Source organism: Oncorhynchus keta, unplaced genomic scaffold (assembly GCF_023373465.1).
Source record: "Oncorhynchus keta strain PuntledgeMale-10-30-2019 unplaced genomic scaffold, Oket_V2 Un_contig_4876_pilon_pilon, whole genome shotgun sequence".
Lineage (NCBI taxonomy): Eukaryota > Metazoa > Chordata > Actinopteri > Salmoniformes > Salmonidae > Oncorhynchus > Oncorhynchus keta.
This window is the reverse complement of record NW_026288008.1, coordinates 76,401-101,281: the sequence shown is the minus strand read 5'-3', so window position 1 is coordinate 101,281 and position 24,881 is coordinate 76,401. Positions and strand designations below refer to the sequence as shown.

Genomic DNA, 24,881 nt, shown 5'->3' with positions numbered 1-24,881 from the left:
CCAGACTCTCCTGGGGACTGGTTCATCGGGCCAGATCTCTCCTGGGACTGGTTATCGGGCCGACACCGGGGACTGGTTGTCGGATCGGGCCGACGGGGACTGGTTGTCGGGCCTGACGGATCAGGGACTGGTTATCGGGCCGACGGGGTACTGGTTATCGGATCGCCTGGTCGGGGACTGGTTATCGGGCCGACTGGGGACTGGTTATCGGGTTATCGACGGGGGACTGGTTATCGGGCCGACGGGGGGACTGGCTATCGGGCCGACTGGGGACTGGTTATCGGCCCGACGGGGGGACTGGTTGTCGGGCCGACGGGGACTGGTTGTCGGGCCGACGGGGACTGGTTGTCGGTTATCGGACCGGGGGGACTGGTTATCGGTTATCGGACCGGGGACTGGTTTATCGGACCGGGGACTGGTTATCAGACGGGCCGACAGGTTTATTAAAGGGCTTTTTTGTGGATTAGCAGACTTCTCTTCCGCCATGTAGTCTGTCAAACCAATAGGAGTAAATACATTCCTGGAATAGTCTTCTGTTGTCATACAGATCATTAGGATGTTGCCATTTTATATGTGGACTAGGTTGAATGGCAGGCAGTCTGTTTAGTCAGGATCGTACTCTGACAGGTTGAATAGCAGACAGTCTGTTTAGTCAGGATCGTACTCTGACAGGTTGAATAGCAGACAGTCTGTTTAGTCAGGATCGTACTCTGACAGGTTGAATAGCAGGCAGTCTGTTTAGTCAGGATCGTACTCTGACAGGTTGAATAGCAGACAGTCTGTTTAGTCAGGATCGTACTCTGACAGGTTGAATAGCAGACAGTCTGTTTAGTCAGGATCGTACTCTGACAGGTTGAATAGCAGACAGTCTGTTTAGTCAGGATCGTACTCTGACAGGTTGAATAGCAGACAGTCTGTTTAGTCAGGATCGTACTCTGACAGGTTGAATAGCAGGCAGTCTGTTTAGTCAGGATCGTACTCTGACAGGTTGAATAGCAGACAGTCTGTTTAGTCAGGATCGTACTCTGACAGGTTGAATAGCAGACAGTCTGTTTAGTCAGGATCGTACTCTGACAGGTTGAATAGCAGACAGTCTGTTTAGTCAGGATCGTACTCTGACAGGTTGAATAGCAGACAGTCTGTTTAGTCAGGATCGTACTCTGACAGGTTGAATAGCAGACAGTCTGTTTAGTCAGGATCGTACTCTGACAGGTTGAATAGCAGACAGTCTGTTTAGTCAGGATCGTACTCTGACAGGTTGAATAGCAGACAGTCTGTTTAGTCAGGATCGTACTCTGACAGGTTGAATAGCAGACAGTCTGTTTAGTCAGGATCGTACTCTATGATCCTTCTGACAGGTTGAAAAGCAGGCAGTCTGTTTAGTCAGGATCGTACTCTATGATCCTTCTGACAGGTTGAAAAGCAGGCAGTCTGTTTAGTCAGGATCGTACTCTGACAGGTTGAATAGCAGACAGTCTGTTTAGTCAGGATCGTACTCTGACAGGTTGAATAGCAGACAGTCTGTTTAGTCAGGATCGTACTCTATGATCCTTCTGACAGGTTGAAAAGCAGGCAGTCTGTTTAGTCAGGATCGTACTCTGACAGGTTGAATAGCAGGCAGTCTGTTTAGTCAGGATCGTACTCTGACAGGTTGAATAGCAGACAGTCTGTTTAGTCAGGATCGTACTCTGACAGGTTGAATAGCAGACAGTCTGTTTAGTCAGGATCGTACTCTGACAGGTTGAATAGCAGACAGTCTGTTTAGTCAGGATCGTACTCTGACAGGTTGAATAGCAGGCAGTCTGTTTAGTCAGGATCGTACTCTGACAGGTTGAATAGCAGACAGTCTGTTTAGTCAGGATCGTACTCTGACAGGTTGAATAGCAGGCAGTCTGTTTAGTCAGGATCGTACTCTGACAGGTTGAATAGCAGACAGTCTGTTTAGTCAGGATCGTACTCTGACAGGTTGAATAACAGGCAGTCTGTTTAGTCAGGATCAAATGTAAACACTTTCTCTCTCCCTCTTCCTCTTCCAGGTCTGAATCAGCAGAGTATCATCAACAAGATGTCTCCCTCCAACCTGGCTTGTGTGTTTGGTGTCAATCTGTCCTGGCCTTCTCAGGGCTCTGTCTCTCTGACATCTCTAACACCGCTCAACATCTTCACTGAGATCCTTATAGAACATTACCATACAGTCTTCAGCTCCCGCTGCCCACAAGCAGAGGTACTGCCCTGATACCTGCCCTGATACCTCCTGATACCAGCCCTGATACCACCTGATACCAGCCCTGATACCAGCCCTGATACCTGCCCTGATACCAGCCCTGATACCTGCCCTGATACCTGCCCTGATACCAGCCCTGATACCAGCCCTGATACCTGCCCCGATACCACCTGATACCAGCCCTGATACCAGCCCTGATACCTGCCCTGATACCAGCCCTGATACCAGCCCGATACCAGCCGATACCAGCCCCGATACCAGCCCTGATACCAGCCCCGATATCAGCCCCGATACCACCTGATACCAGCCCCGGTACCACCTGATACCAGCCCTGATACCAGCCCCCGATACCACCTGATACCAGCCCCGATACCACCTGATACCAGCCCCGATACCACCTGATACCAGCCCCGATACCACCTGATACCAGCCCCGATACCACCTGATACCAGCCCCGATACCAGCCCTGATACCAGCCCCGATACCAGCCCCTGATACCAGCCCCGATACCAGCCCCGATACCAGCCCCGATACCACCTGATACCAGCCCGATACCACCTGATACCAGCCCCGATACCACCTGATACCAGCCCCGATACCACCTGATACCAGCCCCGATACCAGCCCCGGTACCATCCCCCGATACCACCTGATACCAGCCCGATACCACCTGATACCAGCCCCGATACCACCTGATACCAGCCCCGATACCAGCCCCGATACCACCTGATACCAGCCCCGATACCACCTGATACCAGCCCCGATACCAGCCCCGATACCACCTGATACCAGCCCCGATACCACCTGATACCAGCCCCGATACCACCTGATACCAGCCCCGATACCACCTGATACCAGCCCGATACCACCTGATACCAGCCCCGATACCACCTGATACCAGCCCGATACCACCTGATACCAGCCCGATACCACCTGATACCACCTGATACCACCTGATACCAGCCCGATACCACCTGATACCAGCCCCTGATACCAGCCCCGATATCACCTGATACCAGCCCGACACCACCTGATACCAGCCCCGATACCACCTGATACCAGCCCGGTACCAGCCCGGTACCACCTGATACCAGCCCCGATACCACCTGATACCAGCCCGATACCACCTGATACCAGCCCCGATACCACCTGATACCAGCCCCGATACCACCTGATACCAGCCCCGGTACCACCTGATACCAGCCCCGATACCACCTGATACCAGCCCCGATACCACCTGATACCAGCCCGATACCACCTGATACCAGCCCCGGTACCAGCCCTGATACCAGCCCCGATACCACCTGATACCAGCCCCGATACCACCTGATACCAGCCCCGATACCACCTGATACCAGACCCGATACCACCTGATACCAGCCCGATACCACCTGATACCAGCCCCGATACCAGCCCCGATACCAGCCCCGATACCACCTGATACCAGCCCCGATACCACCTGATACCAGCCCCGATACCACCTGATACCAGCCCCGATACCACCTGATACCAGCCCCGATACCAGCCCCGGTACCATCCCCGATACCACCTGATACCAGCCCCGATACCACCTGATACCAGCCCCGATACCACCTGATACCAGCCCCGATACCAGCCCCGATACCACCTGATACCAGCCCGATACCACCTGATACCAGCCCCGATACCACCTGATACCAGCCCCGATACCACCTGATACCAGCCCCGATACCACCTGATACCAGCCCCTGATACCAGCCCGATACCACCTGATACCAGCCCCGATACCACCTGATACCAGCCCCGATACCACCTGATACCAGCCCCGATACCACCTGATACCAGCCCCGATACCAGCCCCGATACCACCTGATACCAGCCCGATGTTTGGTGTCACCCTGATACCAGCCCCGATACCAGCCCCTGATACCACCTGATACCAGCCCCGATACCACCTGATACCAGCCCCGATACCACCTGATACCAGCCCGATACCACCTGATACCAGCCCCGATACCACCTGATACCAGCCCCGATACCAGCCCGATACCACCTGATACCAGCCCCGATACCACCTGATACCAGCCCCGATACCACCTGATACCAGCCCCGGTACCAGCCCCGGTACCACCTGATACCAGCCCCGATACCACCTGATACCAGCCCCGATACCACCTGATACCACCTGATACCAGCCCCGATACCACCTGATACCAGCCCCGATACCACCTGATACCAGCCCGATACCACCTGATACCAGCCCCGATACCACCTGATACCAGCCCCGATACCACCTGATACCACCTGATACCAGCCCCGATACCACCTGATACCAGCCCCGATACCAGCCCGATACCACCTGATACCAGCCCGATACCACCTGATACCAGCCCCGATACCACCTGATACCAGCCCCGATACCACCTGATACCAGCCCCGATACCACCTGATACCAGCCCGATACCAGCCCCGGTACCATCCCCGATACCACCTGATACCAGCCCTGATACCAGCCCCGATACCAGCCCCCGATACCACCTGATACCAGCCCCGATACCACCTGATACCAGCCCGATACCACCTGATACCAGCCCCGATACCACCTGATACCAGCCCGATACCACCTGATACCAGCCCCGATACCAGCCCCGATACCACCTGATACCAGCCCCGATACCACCTGATACCAGCCCGATACCAGCCCGATACCACCTGATACCAGCCCCGATACCACCCGATACCACCCGATACCAGCCCCGATACCAGCCCCGATACCACCTGATACCAGCCCGATACCACCTGATACCAGCCCGATACCACCTGATACCAGCCCGATACCAGCCCCGATACCACCTGATACCAGCCCCGATACCACCTGATACCAGCCCCTGATACCAGCCCCGATACCACCTGATACCAGCCCCGATACCACCTGATACCAGCCCGATACCACCTGATACCAGCCCCGATACCACCTCCGATACCAGCCCCGATACCACCTGATACCAGCCCCGATACCACCCCCGATACCACCTGATACCAGCCCCGATACCACCTGATACCAGCCCCGATACCAGCCCCGATACCACCCGATACCAGCCCCGATACCAGCCCCGATACCACCTGATACCAGCCCCGATACCACCTGATACCAGCCCCGATACCACCTGATACCAGCCCCGATACCACCTGATACCAGCCCGATACCACCTGATACCAGCCCCGATACCACCTGATACCAGCAACGATACCACCTGATACCAGCCCGATACCACCTGATACCAGCCCCGGTACCAGCCCCGGTACCACCTGATACCAGCCCCGATACCACCTGATACCAGCCCCGATACCACCTGATACCACCTGATACCAGCCCCGATACCACCTGATACCAGCCCGATACCACCTGATACCAGCCCCGATACCACCTGATACCAGCCCCGATACCACCTGATACCAGCCCCGATACCACCTGATACCACCTGATACCAGCCCCGATACCACCTGATACCAGCCCGATACCACCTGATACCAGCCCGATACCACCTGATACCAGCCCCGATACCACCTGATACCAGCCCCGGTACCAGCCCGGTACCACCTGATACCAGCCCGATACCAGCCCCGATACCACCTGATACCAGCCCCGATACCACCTGATACCAGCCCGGCCCGATACCACCTGATACCAGCCCCGATACCACCTGATACCAGCCCGATACCACCTGATACCAGCCCCCCGGTACCACCTGATACCAGCCCCGGTACCAGCCCCGGTACCACCTGATACCAGCCCCGGTACCAGCCCGGTACCACCTGATACCAGCCCCGGTACCAGCCCGGTACCAGCCGATACCAGCCCGGTACCAGCCGATACCATCCCGGTACCAGCCGATACCAGCCACGGTACCACCTGATACCAGCCACGGTACCAGCCCCGGTACCACCTGATACCAGCCCCGGTACCAGCCCCGGTACCACCTGATACCAGCCCCGATACCACCTGATACCAGCCCCGATACCACCTGATACCAGCCCCGATACCAGCCCCGATACCACCTGATACCAGCCCCGATACCACCTGATACCAGCCCCCGGTACCAGCCGATACCATCCCCGGTACCAGCCAATACCAGCTCTGATACCAGCCCCGGTACCAGCTCTGATACCAGCCCCTGTACCAGCCGATTCCAGCCACGGTACCACCTGATACCAGCCACGGTACCAGCCCCGGTACCAGCCCACCACCGTACGGACAGGCTCCACGGCACAGCCCAACACTCAGCAACTCAACAAAACAGACACGCTGTGATTGTCTACTGGGACGACCTGTTTATGAAGAACGTCCCCAACCACCTGTTGCTGCTGAAACAAGATGGCTCCCAAATCTGTTCCTTTTCTTTCTCCTGTCACATAATCCAGTTTGTTTTGGTACACAACTTCCTGACTTTATTGTCCCCATGGGGAAATGTTGTTGCAGTGTCATGTACACATTTAAAGTGGCGTTTAGATACAAAACCAAATTGACAATACAACTTTCATAACAGTTACATACCAATAAAAAATGTAATAATTATAAGAAATAAAGAAATAAAACATACATTTAAAAAAAAATGTAAAAAAGACGTTAGCCTGCTGGTCTTACTGAGTCTATAGGAACATTAGCCTGCTGGTCTTACTGAGTCTATAGGAACATTAGCCTGCTGGTCTTACTGAGTCTATAGGAACATTAGCCTGCTGGTCTTACTGAGTCTATAGGAACATTAGCCTGCTGGTCTTACTGGGTCTATAGGAACATTAGCCTGCTGGTCTTACTGAGTCTATAGGAACATTAGCCTGCTGGCCTTACTGAGTCGATAGGAACATTAGCCTGCTGGTCTTACTGAGTCTATAGGAACATTAGCCTGCTGGTCTTACTGGGTCTATAGGAACATTAGCCTGCTGGTCTTACTGAGTCTATAGGAACATTAGCCTGCTGGCCTTACTGAGTCGATAGGAACATTAGCCTGCTGGTCTTACTGAGTCTATAGGAACATTAGCCTGCTGGTCTTACTGAGTCTATAGGAACATTAGCCTGCTGGTCTTACTGAGTCTATAGGAACATTAGCCTGCTGGTCTTACTGAGTCTATAGGAACATTAGCCTGCTGGTCTTACTGAGTCTATAGGAACATTAGCCTGCTGGTCTTACTGAGTCTATAGGAACATTAGCCTGCTGGTCTTACTGAGTCTATAGGAACATTAGCCTGCTGGCCTTACTGAGTCTATAGGAACATTAGCCTGCTGGTCTTACTGAGTCGATAGGAACATTAGCCTGCTGGTCTTATTGAGTCTATAGGAACATTAGCCTGCTGGTCTTACTGAGTCTATAGGAACATTAACTATCAGTCACTATCCATGGAATGCCCACTGCCCTCTATATACAGTATGTAATGTATATTTAATGTTTGATCTGATTTGTTTAATGATGGACGAAACAAAAGCAAGTAACAGCAGAGGTCTATACTGCCCCCTAACAGCAGAGGTCTATACTGCCCCTAGGGAACAGTAGAGGTCTATACTGCCCCCTACTGTAGGAACAGCAGAGGTCTATACTGCCCCCTACTGTAGGAACAGTAGAGGTCTATACTGCCCCTACTGTAGGAACAGTAGAGGTCTATACTGCCCCTACTGTAGGAACAGCAGAGGTCTATACTGCCCCTACTGTAGTAACAGAGGTCTATACTGCCCCCTACTGTAGGAACAGCAGAGGTCTATACTGCCCCCTACTGTAGGAACAGTAGAGGTCTATACTGCCCCCTACTGTAGGAACAGCAGAGGTCTATACTGCCCCTACTGTAGGAACTGTAGCAACAGTAGAACAGGTCTATACTGCCCCCTACTGTAGGAACAGCAGAGGTCTATACTGCCCCTACTGTAGTAACAGCAGAGGTCTATACTGCCCCCTACTGTAGGAACAGCAGAAGTCTATACTGCCCCCTACTGTAGGAACAGCAGAGGTCTATACTGCCCCCTACTGTAGTAACAGCAGAGGTCTATACTGCCCCTACTGTAGTAACAGCAGAGGTCTATACTGCCCCCTTACTGTAGTAACAGCAGAGGTCTATACTGCCCCTACTGTAGTAACAGCAGAGGTCTATACTGCCCCCTACTGTAGTAACAGTAGAGGTCTATACTGCCCCTACTGTAGTAACAGCAGAGGTCTATACTGCCCCTACTGTAGTAACAGCAGAGGTCTATACTGCCCCCTACTGTAGTAACAGCAGAGGTCTATACTGCCCCTACTGTAGTAACAGCAGAGGTCTATACTGCCCCCTACTGTAGTAACAGCAGAGGTCTATACTGCCCCTACTGTAGTAACAGCAGAGGTCTATACTGCCCCCTACTGTAGTAACAGCAGAGGTCTATACTGCCCCCTACTGTAGTAACAGCAGAGGTCTATACTGCCCCCTACTGTAGTAACAGCAGAGGTCTATACTGCCCCCTACTGTAGTAACAGCAGAGGTCTATACTGCCCCTACTGTAGTAACAGCAGAGGTCTATACTGCCCCCTACTGTAGTAACAGCAGAGGTCTATACTGCCCCCTACTGTAGTAACAGCAGAGGTCTATACTGCCCCCTACTGTAGTAACAGCAGAGGTCTATACTGCCCCCTACTGTAGTAACAGCAGAGGTCTATACTGCCCCCTACTGTAGGAACAGCAGAGGTCTATACTGCCCCTACTGTAGTAACAGCAGAGGTCTATACTGCCCCTACTGTAGTAACAGCAGAGGTCTATACTGCCCCTACTGTAGTAACAGCAGAGGTCTATACTGCCCCTACTGTAGTAACAGTAGAGGTCTATACTGCCCCCTACTGTAGTAACAGCAGAGGTCTATACTGCCCCTACTGTAGTAACAACAGAGGTCTATACTGCCCCCTACTGTAGGAACAGTAGAGGTCTATACTGCCCCTACTGTAGTAACAGCAGAGGTCTATACTGCCCCCTACTGTAGGAACAGCAGAGGTCTATACTGCCCCCTACTGTAGTAACAGCAGAGGTCTATACTGCCCCCTACTGTAGTAACAGCAGAGGTCTATACTGCCCCCTACTGTAGGAACAGCAGAGGTCTATACTGCCCCCTACTGTAGGAACAGCAGAGGTCTATACTGCCCCCTACTGTAGGAACAGCAGAGGTCTATACTGCCCCCTACTGTAGGAACAGCAGAGGTCTATACTGCCCCCTACTGTAGGAACAGCAGAGGTCTATACTGCCCCCTACTGTAGGAACAGCAGAAGTCTATACTGCCCCCTACTGTAGGAACAGCAGAGGTCTATACTGCCCCCTACTGTAGGAACAGTAGAGGTCTATACTGCCCCCTACTGTAGGAACAGCAGAGGTCTATACTGCCCCTACTGTAGTAACAGAGGTCTATACTGCCCCCTACTGTAGGAACAGCAGAGGTCTATACTGCCCCCTACTGTAGGAACAGCAGAGGTCTATACTGCCCCCTACTGTAGGAACAGCAGAGGTCTATACTGCCCCCTACTGTAGGAACAGCAGAGGTCTATACTGCCCCTACTGTAGGAACAGCAGAGGTCTATACTGCCACCTACTGTAGTAACAACAGAGGTCTATACTGCCACCTACTGTAGTAACAACAGAGGTCTATACTGCCCCTACTGTAGGAACAGCAGAGGTCTATACTGCCCCCTACTGTAGTAACAGAGGTCTATACTGCCCCTACTGTAGGAACAGCAGAGGTCTATACTGCCCCTACTGTAGGAACAGCAGAGGTCTATACTGCCCCCTACTGTAGTAACAGCCGAGGTCTATACTGCCCCTACTGTAGTAACAGCAGAGGTCTATACTGCCCCCTACTGTAGGAACAGCAGAGGTCTATACGGCCCCTACTGTAGTAACTGCAGAGGTCTATACTGCCCCCTACTGTAGGAACAGAGGTCTATACTGCCCCCTACTGTAGGAACAGCAGAGGTCTATACTGCCCCCTACTGTAGGAACAGCAGAGGTCTATACGGCCCCTACTGTAGTAACTGCAGAGGTCTATACTGCCCCCTACTGTAGGAACAGCAGAGGTCTATACTGCCCCCTACTGTAGGAACAGCAGAGGTCTATACTGCCCCTACTGTAGGAACAGCAGAGGTCTATACGGCCCCCTACTGTAGTAACTGCAGAGGTCTATACTGCCCCCTACTGTAGGAACAGAGGTCTATACTGCCCCTACTGTAGTAACAGCAGAGGTCTATACTGCCCCCTACTGTAGTAACAGCAGAGGTCTATACTGCCCCCTACTGTAGTAACAGCAGAGGTCTATACTGCCCCCTACTGTAGTAACAGCAGAGGTCTATACTGCCCCCTTTACTGTAGTAACAGCAGAGGTCTATACTGCCCCCTACTGTAGTAACAGCAGAGGTCTATACTGCCCCTACTGTAGTAACAGCAGAGGTCTATACTGCCCCCTACTGTAGTAACAGCAGAGGTCTATACTGCCCCCTACTGTAGTAACAGCAGAGGTCTATACTGCCCCCTACTGTAGGAACAGCAGAGGTCTATACTGCCCCCTACTGTAGTAACAGCAGAGGTCTATACTGCCCCCTACTGTAGTAACAGCAGAGGTCTATACTGCCCCCTACTGTAGTAACAGCAGAGGTCTATACTGCCCCCTACTGTAGTAACAGCAGAGGTCTATACTGCCCCCTACTGTAGTAACAGTAGAGGTCTATACTGCCCCTACTGTAGTAACAGCAGAGGTCTATACTGCCCCCTACTGTAGTAACAGCAGAGGTCTATACTGCCCCCTACTGTAGGAACAGCAGAGGTCTATACTGCCCCCTACTGTAGTAACAGCAGAGGTCTATACTGCCCCCTACTGTAGTAACAGCAGAGGTCTATACTGCCCCCTACTGTAGTAACAGCAGAGGTCTATACTGCCCCCTACTGTAGTAACAGCAGAGGTCTATACTGCCCCCTACTGTAGGAACAGTAGAGGTCTATACTGCCCCCTACTGTAGGAACAGCAGAGGTCTATACTGCCCCCTACTGTAGGAACAGCAGAGGTCTATACTGCCCCCTACTGTAGGAACAGCAGAGGTCTATACTGCCCCCTACTGTAGGAACAGCAGAGGTCTATACTGCCCCCTACTGTAGGAACAGCAGAGGTCTATACTGCCCCCTACTGTAGGAACAGCAGAGGTCTATACTGCCCCCTACTGTAGGAACAGTAGAGGTCTATACTGCCCCTACTGTAGGAACAGCAGAAGTCTATACTGCCCCCTACTGTAGTAACAGAGGTCTATACTGCCCCCTACTGTAGGAACAGCAGAGGTCTATACTGCCCCCTACTTTAGGAACAGCAGAGGTCTATACTGCCCCTACTGTAGGAACAGCAGAGGTCTATACTGCCCCCTACTGTAGGAACAGCAGAGGTCTATACTGCCCCTACTGTAGGAACAGCAGAGGTCTATACTGCCCCCTACTGTAGGAACAGCAGAGGTCTATACTGCCACCTACTGTAGTAACAACAGAGGTCTATACTGCCACCTACTGTAGTAACAACAGAGGTCTATACTGCCCCTACTGTAGGAACAGCAGAGGTCTATACTGCCCCCTACTGTAGTAACAGAGGTCTATACTGCCCCCTACTGTAGTAACAGAGGTCTATACTGCCCCCTACTGTAGGAACAGCAGAGGTCTATACTGCCCCTACTGTAGTAACAGCCGAGGTCTATACTGCCCCTACTGTAGTAACAGCAGAGGTCTATACTGCCCCCTACTGTAGGAACAGCAGAGGTCTATACGGCCCCTACTGTAGTAACTGCAGAGGTCTATACTGCCCCTACTGTAGGAACAGAGGTCTATACTGCCCCTACTGTAGGAACAGCAGAGGTCTATACTGCCCCCTACTGTAGGAACAGCAGAGGTCTATACGGCCCCTACTGTAGTAACTGCAGAGGTCTATACTGCCCCCTACTGTAGGAACAGCAGAGGTCTATACTGCCCCTACTGTAGGAACAGCAGAGGTCTATACTGCCCCCTACTGTAGGAACAGCAGAGGTCTATACGGCCCCCTACTGTAGTAACTGCAGAGGTCTATACTGCCCCCTACTGTAGGAACAGAGGTCTATACTGCCCCCTACTGTAGGAACAGCAGAGGTCTATACTGCCACCTACTGTAGTAACAGTAGAGGTCTATACTGCCCCCTACTGTAGGAACAGCAGAGGTCTATACTGCCACCTACTGTAGGAACAGCAGAGGTCTATACTGCCCCTACTGTAGGAACAGCAGAGGTCTATACTGCCCCTACTGTAGTAACAGCAGAGGGTCTATACTGCCCCCTACTGTAGGAACAGCAGAGGTCTATACTGCCCCCTACTGTAGTAACTGCAGAGGTCTATACTGCCCCCTACTGTAGTAACTGCAGAGGTCTATACTGCCCCCTACTGTAGGAACAGTTGAGGTCTATACTGCCCCCTACTGTAGGAACAGCAGAGGTCTATACTGCCCCCTACTGTAGGAACAGCAGAGGTCTATACTGCCACCTACTGTAGGAACAGCAGAGGTCTATACTGCCCCCTACTGTATTAACAGCAGAGGTCTATACTGCCCCCTACTGTAGGAACAGCAGAGGTCTATACTGCCCCTACTGTAGGAACAGTAGAGGTCTATACTGCTCCCTACTGTAGGAACAGCAGAGGTCTATACTGCCCCTACTGTAGTAACAGCAGAGGTCTATACTGCCCCTACTGTAGTAACAGCAGAGGTCTATACTGCCCCCTACTGTAGGAACAGAGGTCTATACTGCCCCCTACTGTAGGAACAGCAGAGGTCTATACTGCCCCTACTGTAGTAACAGCAGAGGTCTATACTGCCCCCTACTGTAGTAACAGAGGTCTATACTGCCCCTACTGTAGTAACAGCAGAGGTCTATACTGCCCCCTACTGTAGTAACAGCAGAGGTCTATACTGCCCCTACTGTAGTAACAGCAGAGGTCTATACTGCCCCCTACTGTAGTAACAGCAGAGGTCTATACTGCCCCCTACTGTAGTAGCAGAGGTCTATACTGCCCCCTACTGTAGGAACAGCAGAGGTCTATACTGCCCCTACTGTAGTAGCAGAGGTCTATACTGCCCCCTACTGTAGTAGCAGAGGTCTATACTGCCCCCTACTGTAGGAACAGCAGAGGTCTATACTGCCCCTACTGTAGGAACAGCAGAGGTCTATACTGCCCCCTACTGTAGGAACAGCAGAGGTCTATACTGCCCCTACTGTAGTAGCAGAGGTCTATACTGCCCCCTACTGTAGTAGCAGAGGTCTATACTGCCCCCTACTGTAGGAACAGCAGAGGTCTATACTGCCCCCTACTGTAGGAACAGCAGAGGTCTATACTGCCCCCTACTGTAGGAACAGCAGAGGTCTATACTGCCCCCTACTGTAGGAACAGCAGAGGTCTATACTGCCCCCTACTGTAGGAACAGCAGAGGTCTATACTGCCCCCTACTGTAGGAACAGCAGAGGTCTATACTGCCCCCTACTGTAGGAACAGCAGAGGTCTATACTGCCCCCTACTGTAGGAACAGCAGAAGTCTATACTGCCCCTACTGTAGTAGCAGAGGTCTATACTGCCCCTACTGTAGGAACAGCAGAGGTCTATACTGCCCCCTACTGTAGGAACAGCAGAGGTCTATACTGCCCCTACTGTAGTAACAGCAGAGGTCTATACTGCCCCTACTGTAGGAACAGCAGAGGTCTATACTGCCCCCTACTGTAGGAACAGCAGAGGTCTATACTGCCCCCTACTGTAGGAACAGCAGAGGTCTATACTGCCCCCTACTGTAGGCACAGTATAGGTCTATACTGCCCCCTACTGTAGTAGCAGAGGTCTATACTGCCCCCTACTGTAGGAACAGCAGAGGTCTATACTGCCCCCTACTGTAGGAACAGCAGAGGTCTATACTGCCCCCTACTGTAGTAACAGCAGAGGTCTATACTGCCCCCTACTGTAGGAACAGCAGAGGTCTATACTGCCCCCTACTGTAGTAGCAGAGGTCTATACTGCCCCCTACTGTAGGAACAGCAGAGGTCTATACTGCCCCCTACTGTAGTAACAGCAGAGGTCTATACTGCCCCCTACTGTAGTAACAGCAGAGGTCTATACTGCCCCCTACTGTAGGAACAGCAGAGGTCTATACTGCCCCCTACTGTAGTAACAGCAGAGGTCTATACTGCCCCCTACTGTAGTAACAGCAGAGGTCTATACTGCCCCCTACTGTAGTAACAGCAGAGGTCTATACTGCCCCCTACTGTAGTAACAGCAGAGGTCTATACTGCCCCCTACTGTAGTAGCAGCAGAGGTCTATACTGCCCCTACTGTAGTAACAGCAGAGGTCTATACTGCCCCTACTGTAGGAACAGCAGAGGTCTATACTGCCCCCTACTGTAGTAACAGAGGTCTATACTGCCCCCTACTGTAGGAACAGCAGAGGTCTATACTGCCCCCTACTGTAGTAGCAGAGGTCTATACTGCCCCCTACTGTAGGAACAGCAGAGGTCTATACTGCCCCCTACTGTAGTAACAGCAGAGGTCTATACTGCCCCTACTGTAGTAACAGCAGAGGTCTATACTGCCCCCTACTGTAGTAACAGCAGAGGTCTATACTGCCCCTACTGTAGTAACAGCAGAGGTCTATACTGCCCCCTACTGTAGTAACAGCAGAGGTCTATACTGCCACCTACTGTAGTAACAGCAGAGGTCTATACTGCCCCTACTGTAGTAACAGCAGAGGTCTATACTGCCCCTACTGTAGTAACAGAGGTCTATACTGCCCCTACTGTGGTAACAGAGGTCTATACTGCCACCTACTGTAGTAACAGCAGAGGTCTATACTGCCCCCTACTGTAGTAACAGAGGTCTATACTGCCACCTACTGTAGTAACAGCAGTCTATACTGCCCCTACTGTAGTTACAGCAGAGGTCTATACTGCCCCCTACTGTAGTAACAGCAGAGATCTATACTGCCCCCTACTGTAGGAACTGCAGAGGTCTATACTGCCCCCTACTGTAGTAACAGAGGTCTATACTGCCCCTACTGTAGTAACAGAGGTCTATACTGCCCCCTACTGTAGGAACAGAGGTCTATACTGCCCCCTACTGTAGTAACAGCAGAGGTCTATACTGCCCCTACTGTAGTAACAGAGGTCTATACTGCCCCCTACTGTAGGAACAGCAGAGGTCTATACTGCCCCCTACTGTAGGAACAACAGTCTATACTGCCCCCTACTGTAGGAACAGTAGAGGTCTATACTGCCCCCTACTGTAGGAACAGCAGAGGTCTGTCTATACTGCCCCCTACTGTAGGAACAACAGTCTATACTGCCCCCTACTGTAGGAACAGCAGTCTATACTGCCCCCTACTGTAGTAACAGCAGAGGTCTATACTGCCCCCTACTGTAGTAACAGAGGTCTATACTGCCCCCTACTGTAGTAACAGCAGAGGTCTATACTGCCCCTACTGTAGTAACAGCGGAGGTCTATACTGCCCCCACTGTCGTAACAGCAGAGGTCTATACTGCCCCCTACTGTAGTAACAGAGGTCTATACTGCCCCTACTGTAGTAACAGCAGAGGTCTATACTGCCCCTACTGTAGTAACAGCAGAGGTCTATACTGCCCCTACTGTAGTAACAGCAGAGGTCTATACTGCCACCTACTGTAGGAACAGCAGAGGTCTATACTGCCACCTACTGTAGTAACAGAGGTCTATACTGCCCCCTACTGTAGTAACAGCAGAGGTCTATACTGCCCCCTACTGTAGTAACAGCAGAGGTCTATACTGCCCCTACTGTAGTAACAGCAGAGGTCTATACTGCTCCCTACTGTAGTAACAGCAGAGGTCTATACTGCCCCCTACTGTAGGAACAGCAGAAGTCTATACTGCCCCCTACTGTAGTAACAGCAGAGGTCTATACTGCCCCCTACTGTAGTAACTGCAGAGGTCTATACTGCCCCTACTGTAGTAACAGCAGAGGTCTATACTGCCCCCTACTGTAGTAACAGCAGAGGTCTATACTGCCCCCTACTGTAGGAACAGTAGAGGTCTATACTGCCCCCTACTGTAGGAACAGTTGAGGTCTATACTGCCCCCTACTGTAGCAACAGCAGAGGTCTATACTGCCCCCTACTGTAGGAACAGTTGAGGTCTATACTGCCCCCTACTGTAGCAACAGCAGAGGTCTATACTGCCCCCTACTGTAGGAACAGCAGAGGTCTATACTGCCCCCTACTGTAGCAACAGCAGAGGTCTATACTGCCCCCTACTGTAGGAACAGCAGAAGTCTATACTGCCCCCTACTGTAGTAGCAGCAGAGGTCTATACTGCCCCTACTGTAGGAACAGTTGAGGTCTATACTGCCCCCTACTGTAGGAACAGCAGAGGTCTATACTGCCACCTACTGTAGTAACAGAGGTCTATACTGCCCCCTACTGTAGTAACAGCAGAGGTCTATACTGCCCCCTACTGTAGTAACAGCAGAGGTCTATACTGCCCCTACTGTAGTAACAGCAGAGGTCTATACTGCCCCTACTGTAGTAACAGCAGAGGTCTATACTGCCCCTACTGTAGGAACAGCAGAAGTCTATACTGCCCCCTACTGTAGTAACAGCAGAGGTCTATACTGCCCCCTACTGTAGTAACTGCAGAGGTCTATACTGCCCCTACTGTAGTAACAGCAGAGGTCTATACTGCCCCCTACTGTAGTAACAGCAGAGGTCTATACTGCCCCCTACTGTAGTAACAGCAGAGGTCTATACTGCCCCTACTGTAGGAACAGTTGAGGTCTATACTGCCCCTCTACTGTAGGAACAGTAGAGGTCTATACTGCCCCCTACTGTAGGAACAGTTGAGGTCTATACTGCCCCTACTGTAGCAACAGCAGAGGTCTATACTGCCCCCTACTGTAGGAACAGTTGAGGTCTATACTGCCCCCTACTGTAGCAACAGCAGAGGTCTATACTGCCCCCTACTGTAGGAACAGCAGAGGTCTATACTGCCCCTACTGTAGCAACAGCAGAGGTCTATACAGCCCCCTACTGTAGGAACAGCAGAAGTCTATACTGCCCCTACTGTAGTAGCAGCAGAGGTCTATACTGCCCCCTACTGTAGGAACAGTTGAGGTCTATACTGCCCCTACTGTAGCAACAGCAGAGGTCTATACTGCCCCTACTGTAGGAACAGCAGAAGTCTATACTGCCCCTACTGTAGTAACAGCAGAGGTCTATACTGCCCCTACTGTAGTAACAGCAGAGGTCTATACTGCCCCTACTGTAGGAACAGCAGAGGTCTATACTGCCCCCTACTGTAGTAACAGCAGAGGTCTATACTGCCCCCTACTGTAGTAACAGCAGAGGTCTATACTGCCCCCTACTGTAGGAACAGCAGAAGTCTATACTGCCCCCTACTGTAGGAACAGCAGAGGTCTATACTGCCCCCTACTGTAGGAACAGCAGAGGTCTATACTGCCCCTACTGTAGTTACAGCAGAGGTCTATACTGCCCCCTACTGTAGTAGCAGAGGTCTATACTGCCCCTACTGTAGGAACAGCAGAGGTCTATACTGCCCCCTACTGTAGTAACAGTAGAGGTCTATACTGCCCCTACTGTAGTTACAGCAGAGGTCTATACTGCCCTCTACTGTAGGAACAGCAGAGGTCTATACTGCCCTACTGTAGTAACAGTAGAGGTCTATACTGCCCCTACTGTAGTTACAGCAGAGGTCTATACTGCCCCCTACTGTAGTAGCAGAGGTCTATACTGCCCCCTACTGTAGGAACAGCAGAGGTCTATACTGCCCCCATTGTAGTAACAGTAGAGGTCTATACTGCCCCCTACTGTAGTAGCAGAGGTCTATACTGCCCCTACTGTAGTAACAGCAGAGGTCTATACTGCCCCCTACTGTAGGAACAGCAGAGGTCTATACTGCCCCCTACTGTAGTAACAGCAGAGGTCTATACTGCCCCCTACTGTAGTAACAGCAGAGGTCTATACTGCCCCCTACTGTAGGAACAGCAGAAGTCTATACTGCCCCTACTGTAGGAACAGCAGAGGTCTATACTGCCCCTACTGTAGGAACAGCAGAGGTCTATACTGCCCCTACTGTAGTTACAGCAGAGGTCTATACTGCCCCCTACTGTAGTAGCAGAGGTCTATACTGCCCCCTACTGTAGGAACAGCAGAGGTCTATACTGCCCCCTACTGTAGTAACAGTAGAGGTCTATACTGCCCCCTACTGTAGTTACAGCAGAGGTCTATACTGCCCCCTACTGTAGGAACAGCAGAGGTCTATACTGCCCCCTACTGTAGTAACAGTAGAGGTCTATACTGCCCCTACTGTAGTTACAGCAGAGGTCTATACTGCCCCTACTGTAGTAGCAGAGGTCTATACTGCCCCTACTGTAGGAACAGCAGAGGTCTATACTGCCCCTACTGTAGTAACAGTAGAGGTCTATACTGCCCCTACTGTAGTAGCAGAGGTCTATACTGCCCCTACTGTAGCAACAGCAGAGGTCTATACTGCCCCCTACTGTAGGAACAGCAGAAGTCTATACTGCCCCTACTGTAGCAACAGCAGAGGTCTATACTGCCCCCTACTGTAGCAACAGCAGAGGTCTATACTGCCCCCTACTGCAGGAACAGCAGAAGTCTATACTGCCCCTACTGTAGTAGCAGCAGAGGTCTATACTGCCCCCTACTGTAGGAACAGCAGAAGTCTATACTGCCCCCTACTGTAGTAACAGCAGAGGTCTATACTGCCCCCTACTGTAGGAACAGCAGAAGTCTATACTGCCCCTACTGTAGGAACAGCAGAGGTCTATACTGCCCCTACTGTAGTAACAGCAGAGGTCTATACTGCCCCCTACTGTAGGAACAGCAGAGGTCTATACTGCCCCTACTGTAGGAACAGTAGAGGTCTATACTGCCCCCTACTGTAGGAACAGCAGAGGTCTATACTGCCCCCTACTGTAGAAACAGCAGAGGTCTATACTGCCCCCTACTGTAGGAACAGTAGAGGTCTATACTGCCCCTACTGTAGGAACAGCAGAGGTCTATACTGCCCCCTACTGTAGTAACAGCAGAGGTCTATACTGCCCCCTACTGTAGGAACAGCAGAGGTCTATACTGCCCCCTACTGTAGGAACAGTAGAGGTCTATACTGCTCCCTACTGTAGTAACAGCAGAGGTCTATACTGCCCCTACTGTAGGAACAGTAGAGGTCTATACTGCCCCCTACTGTAGGAACAGTAGAGGTCTATACTGCCCCCTACTGTAGTAACAGAGGTCTATACTGCCCCCTACTGTAGGAACAGCAGAGGTCTATACTGCCCCCTACTGTAGGAACAGCAGAGGTCTATACTGCCCCCTACTGTAGGAACAGCAGAGGTCTATACTGCCCCTACTGTAGCAACAGCAGAGGTCTATACTGCCCCCTACTGTAGGAACAGCAGAAGTCTATACTGCCCCTACTGTAGTAGCAGCAGAGGTCTATACTGCCCCTACTGTAGGAACAGTTGAGGTCTATACTGCCCCTACTGTAGGAACAGCAGAGGTCTATACTGCCACCTACTGTAGTAACAGAGGTCTATACTGCCCCCTACTGTAGTAACAGCAGAGGTCTATACTGCCCCCTACTGTAGTAACAGCAGAGGTCTATACTGCCCCCTACTGTAGTAACAGCAGAGGTCTATACTGCCCCCTACTGTAGTAACAGCAGAGGTCTATACTGCCCCCTACTGTAGTAACAGCAGAGGTCTATACTGCCCCCTACTGTAGTAACAGCAGAGGTCTATACTGCCCCTACTGTAGTAACAGCAGAAGTCTATACTGCCCCTACTGTAGTAACAGCAGAGGTCTATACTGCCCCTACTGTAGTAACTGCAGAGGTCTATACTGCCCCTACTGTAGTAACAGCAGAGGTCTATACTGCCCCCTACTGTAGTAACAGCAGAGGTCTATACTGCCCCTACTGTAGTAACAGTAGAGGTCTATACTGCCCCTACTGTAGGAACAGTTGAGGTCTATACTGCCCCTACTGTAGGAACAGTAGAGGTCTATACTGCCCCCTACTGTAGGAACAGTTGAGGTCTATACTGCCCCCTACTGTAGCAACAGCAGAGGTCTATACTGCCCCTACTGTAGGAACAGTTGAGGTCTATACTGCCCCTACTGTAGCAACAGCAGAGGTCTATACTGCCCCTTACTGTAGGAACAGCAGAGGTCTATACTGCCCCCTACTGTAGCAACAGCAGAGGTCTATACTGCCCCTACTGTAGCAACAGCAGAGGTCTATACTGCCCCCTACTGTAGTAGCAGCAGAGGTCTATACTGCCCCCTACTGTAGGAACAGTTGAGGTCTATACTGCCCCTACTGTAGCAACAGCAGAGGTCTATACTGCCCCTACTGTAGGAACAGCAGAAGTCTATACTGCCCCCTACTGTAGTAACAGCAGAGGTCTATACTGCCCCTACTGTAGTAACAGCAGAGGTCTATACTGCCCCTACTGTAGGAACAGCAGAGGTCTATACTGCCCCCTACTGTAGTAACAGCAGAGGTCTATACTGCCCCCTACTGTAGTAACAGCAGAGGTCTATACTGCCCCCTACTGTAGGAACAGCAGAAGTCTATACTGCCCCCCCTACTGTAGGAACAGCAGAGGTCTATACTGCCCCTACTGTAGGAACAGCAGAGGTCTATACTGCCCCCTACTGTAGTAACAGTAGAGGTCTATACTGCCCCCTACTGTAGTTACAGCAGAGGTCTATACTGCCCCCTACTGTAGTAGCAGAGGTCTATACTGCCCCCTACTGTAGGAACAGCAGAGGTCTATACTGCCCCTACTGTAGTAACAGTAGAGGTCTATACTGCCCCTACTGTAGTTACAGCAGAGGTCTATACTGCCCCCTACTGTAGGAACAGCAGAGGTCTATACTGCCCCCTACTGTAGTAACAGTAGAGGTCTATACTGCCCCCTACTGTAGTTACAGCAGAGGTCTATACTGCCCCTACTGTAGTAGCAGAGGTCTATACTGCCCCTACTGTAGGAACAGCAGAGGTCTATACTGCCCCCTACTGTAGTAACAGTAGAGGTCTATACTGCCCCCTACTGTAGTAGCAGAGGTCTATACTGCCCCTACTGTAGCAACAGCAGAGGTCTATACTGCCCCTACTGTAGGAACAGCAGAAGTCTATACTGCCCCCTACTGTAGCAACAGCAGAGGTCTATACTGCCCCCTACTGTAGCAACAGCAGAGGTCTATACTGCCCCCTACTGTAGGAACAGCAGAAGTCTATACTGCCCCCTACTGTAGTAGCAGCAGAGGTCTATACTGCCCCCTACTGTAGGAACAGCAGAAGTCTATACTGCCCCTACTGTAGTAACAGCAGAGGTCTATACTGCCCCCTACTGTAGGAACAGCAGAAGTCTATACTGCCCCCTACTGTAGGAACAGCAGAGGTCTATACTGCCCCCCTACTGTAGTAACAGCAGAGGTCTATACTGCCCCCTACTGTAGGAACAGCAGAGGTCTATACTGCCCCCCCTACTGTAGGAACAGTAGAGGTCTATACTGCCCCCTACTGTAGGAACAGCAGAGGTCTATACTGCCCCCTACTGTAGGAACAGCAGAGGTCTATACTGCCCCCTACTGTAGGAACAGTAGAGGTCTATACTGCCCCCTACTGTAGGAACAGCAGAGGTCTATACTGCCCCTACTGTAGTAACAGCAGAGGTCTATACTGCCCCTACTGTAGGAACAGCAGAGGTCTATACTGCCCCTACTGTAGGAACAGTAGAGGTCTATACTGCTCCCTACTGTAGTAACAGCAGAGGTCTATACTGCCCCTACTGTAGGAACAGCAGAGGTCTATACTGCCCCTACTGTAGGAACAGCAGAGGTCTATACTGCCCCCTACTGTAGGAACAGTAGAGGTCTATACTGCCCCCCTACTGTAGGAACAGTAGAGGTCTATACTGCCCCTACTGTAGGAACAGTAGAGGTCTATACTGCCCCCTACTGTAGTAACAGAGGTCTATACTGCCCCCTACTGTAGGAACAGCAGAGGTCTATACTGCCCCTACTGTAGGAACAGCAGAGGTCTATACTGCCCCCTACTGTAGGAACAGCAGAGGTCTATACTGCCCCCTACTGTAGTAACAGAGAGGTCTATACTGCCCCCTACTGTAGGAACAGCAGAGGTCTATACTGCCCCTACTGTAGGAACAGCAGAGGTCTATACTGCCCCCTACTGTAGGAACAGCAGAGGTCTATACTGCCCCTACTGTAGTAACAGCAGAGGTCTATACTGCCCCCTACTGTAGGAACAGCAGAGGTCTATACTGCCCCTACTGTAGGAACAGCAGAGGTCTATACTGCCCCTACTGTAGTAACAGCAGAGGTCTATACTGCCCCCTACTGTAGGAACAGCAGAGGTCTATACTGCCCCCTACTGTAGGAACAGCAGAGGTCTATACTGCCCCTACTGTAGGAACAGCAGAGGTCTATACTGCCCCTACTGTAGTAACAGCAGAGGTCTATACTGCCCCCTACTGTAGTAACAGCAGAGGTCTATACTGCCCCTACTGTAGTAACAGAGGTCTATACTGCCCCTACTGTAGTAACAGCAGAGGTCTATACTGCCCCCTACTGTAGGAACAGCAGAGGTCTATACTGCCCACTACTGTAGGAACAGCAGAGGTCTATACTGCCCCCTACTGTAGGAACAGCAGAGGTCTATACTGCCCCCTACTGTAGCAACAGCAGAGGTCTATACTGCCCCTACTGTAGGAACACTAGAGGTCTATACTGCCCCTACTGTAGGAACAGCAGAGGTCTATACTGCCCCCTACTGTAGGAACAGCAGAGGTCTATACTGCCCCTACTGTAGCAACAGCAGAGGTCTATACTGCCCCCTACTGTAGGAACAGCAGAGGTCTATACTGCCCCCTACTGTAGGAACAGTAGAGGTCTATACTGCCCCTACTGTAGGAACAGTAGAGGTCTATACTGCCCCCTACTGTAGGAACAGTAGAGGTCTATACTGCCCCCTACTGTAGTAACAGAGGTCTATACTGCCCCTACTGTAGGAACAGCAGAGGTCTATACGGCCCCCTACTGTAGGAACAGCAGAGGTCTATACTGCCCCCTACTGTAGGAACAGCAGAGGTCTATACTGCCCCCTACTGTAGGAACAGCAGAAGTCTATACTGCCCCCTACTGTAGGAACAGCAGAGGTCTATACTGCCCCCTACTGTAGTAACAACAGAGGTCTATACTGCCCCCTACTGTAGGAACAGTAGAGGTCTATACTGCCCCCTACTGTAGGAACAGCAGAGGTCTATACTGCCCCCTACTGTAGGAACAGAGGTCTATACTGCCCCCTACTGTAGTAACAGAGGTCTATACTGCCCCCTACTGTAGTAGCAGAGGTCTATACTGCCCCCTACTGTAGGAACAGCAGAGGTCTATACTGCCCCCTACTGTAGTAGCAGAGGTCTATACTGCCCCCTACTGTAGGAACAGCAGAGGTCTATACTGCCCCCTACTGTAGGAACAGTAGAGGTCTATACTGCCCCCTACTGTAGGAACAGCAGAAGTCTATACTGCCCCTACTGTAGGAACAGCAGAGGTCTATACTGCCCCCTGCTGTAGGAACAGCAGACGTCTATACTGCCCCCTACTGTAGTAACAGAGGTCTATACTGCCCCCTACTGTAGTAGCAGAGGTCTATACTGCCCCTACTGTAGGAACAGCAGAGGTCTATACTGCCCCCTACTGTAGTAACAGAGGTCTATACTGCCCCCTACTGTAGGAACAGCAGAGGTCTATACTGCCCCCTACTGTAGTAACAGAGGTCTATACTGCCCCTACTGTAGTAACAGAGGTCTATACTGCCCCTACTGTAGTAACAGCAGAGGTCTATACTGCCCCCTACTGTAGTAACAGCAGAGGTCTATACTGCCCCCTACTGTAGGAACAGAGGTCTATACTGCCCCTACTGTAGTAACAGAGGTCTATACTGCTCCTACTGTAGGAACAGCAGAGGTCTATACTGCCCCCTACTGTAGTAACAGCAGAGGTCTATACTGCCCCCTACTGTAGGAACAGCAGAAGTCTATACTGCCCCCTACTGTAGGAACAGTAGAGGTCTATACTGCCCCTACTGTAGGAACAGTAGAGGTCTATACTGCCCCCTACTGTAGGAACAGCAGAGGTCTATACTGCCACCTACTGTAGTAACAGCAGAGGTCTATACTGCCCCCTACTGTAGGAACAGCAGAGGTCTATACTGCCACCTACTGTAGGAACAGAGGTCTATACTGCCCCTACTGTAGGAACAGCAGAAGTCTATACTGCCCTCTACTGTAGTAACAGAGGTCTATACTGCCCCTACTGTAGTAACAGCAGAGGTCTATACTGCCCCCTACTGTAGTAACAGAGGTCTATACTGCCCCTACTGTAGTAACAGCAGAGGTCTATACTGCCCCCTACTGTAGGAACAGCAGAAGTCTATACTGCCCCCTACTGTAGTAACAGAGGTCTATACTGCCCCCTACTGTAGTAACAGCAGAGGTCTATACTGCCCCTACTGTAGGAACAACAGAGGTCTATACTGCCCCCTACTGTAGGA

General features: G+C 51.5%; 1 long non-coding RNA gene across 1 annotated transcript; it reads left to right on the top strand.

Annotated features, from left to right (window-relative positions):
* Positions 1-15,606: 15,606 nt before the first annotated feature.
* LOC127924983 (uncharacterized) lies at positions 15,607-24,806 on the top strand. Its single transcript, XR_008119450.1, has 4 exons — positions 15,607-15,664; positions 18,931-18,964; positions 21,472-21,505; positions 24,725-24,806. It is a non-coding gene; the product is annotated as an uncharacterized LOC127924983 (long non-coding RNA).
* Positions 24,807-24,881: the final 75 nt, after the last annotated feature.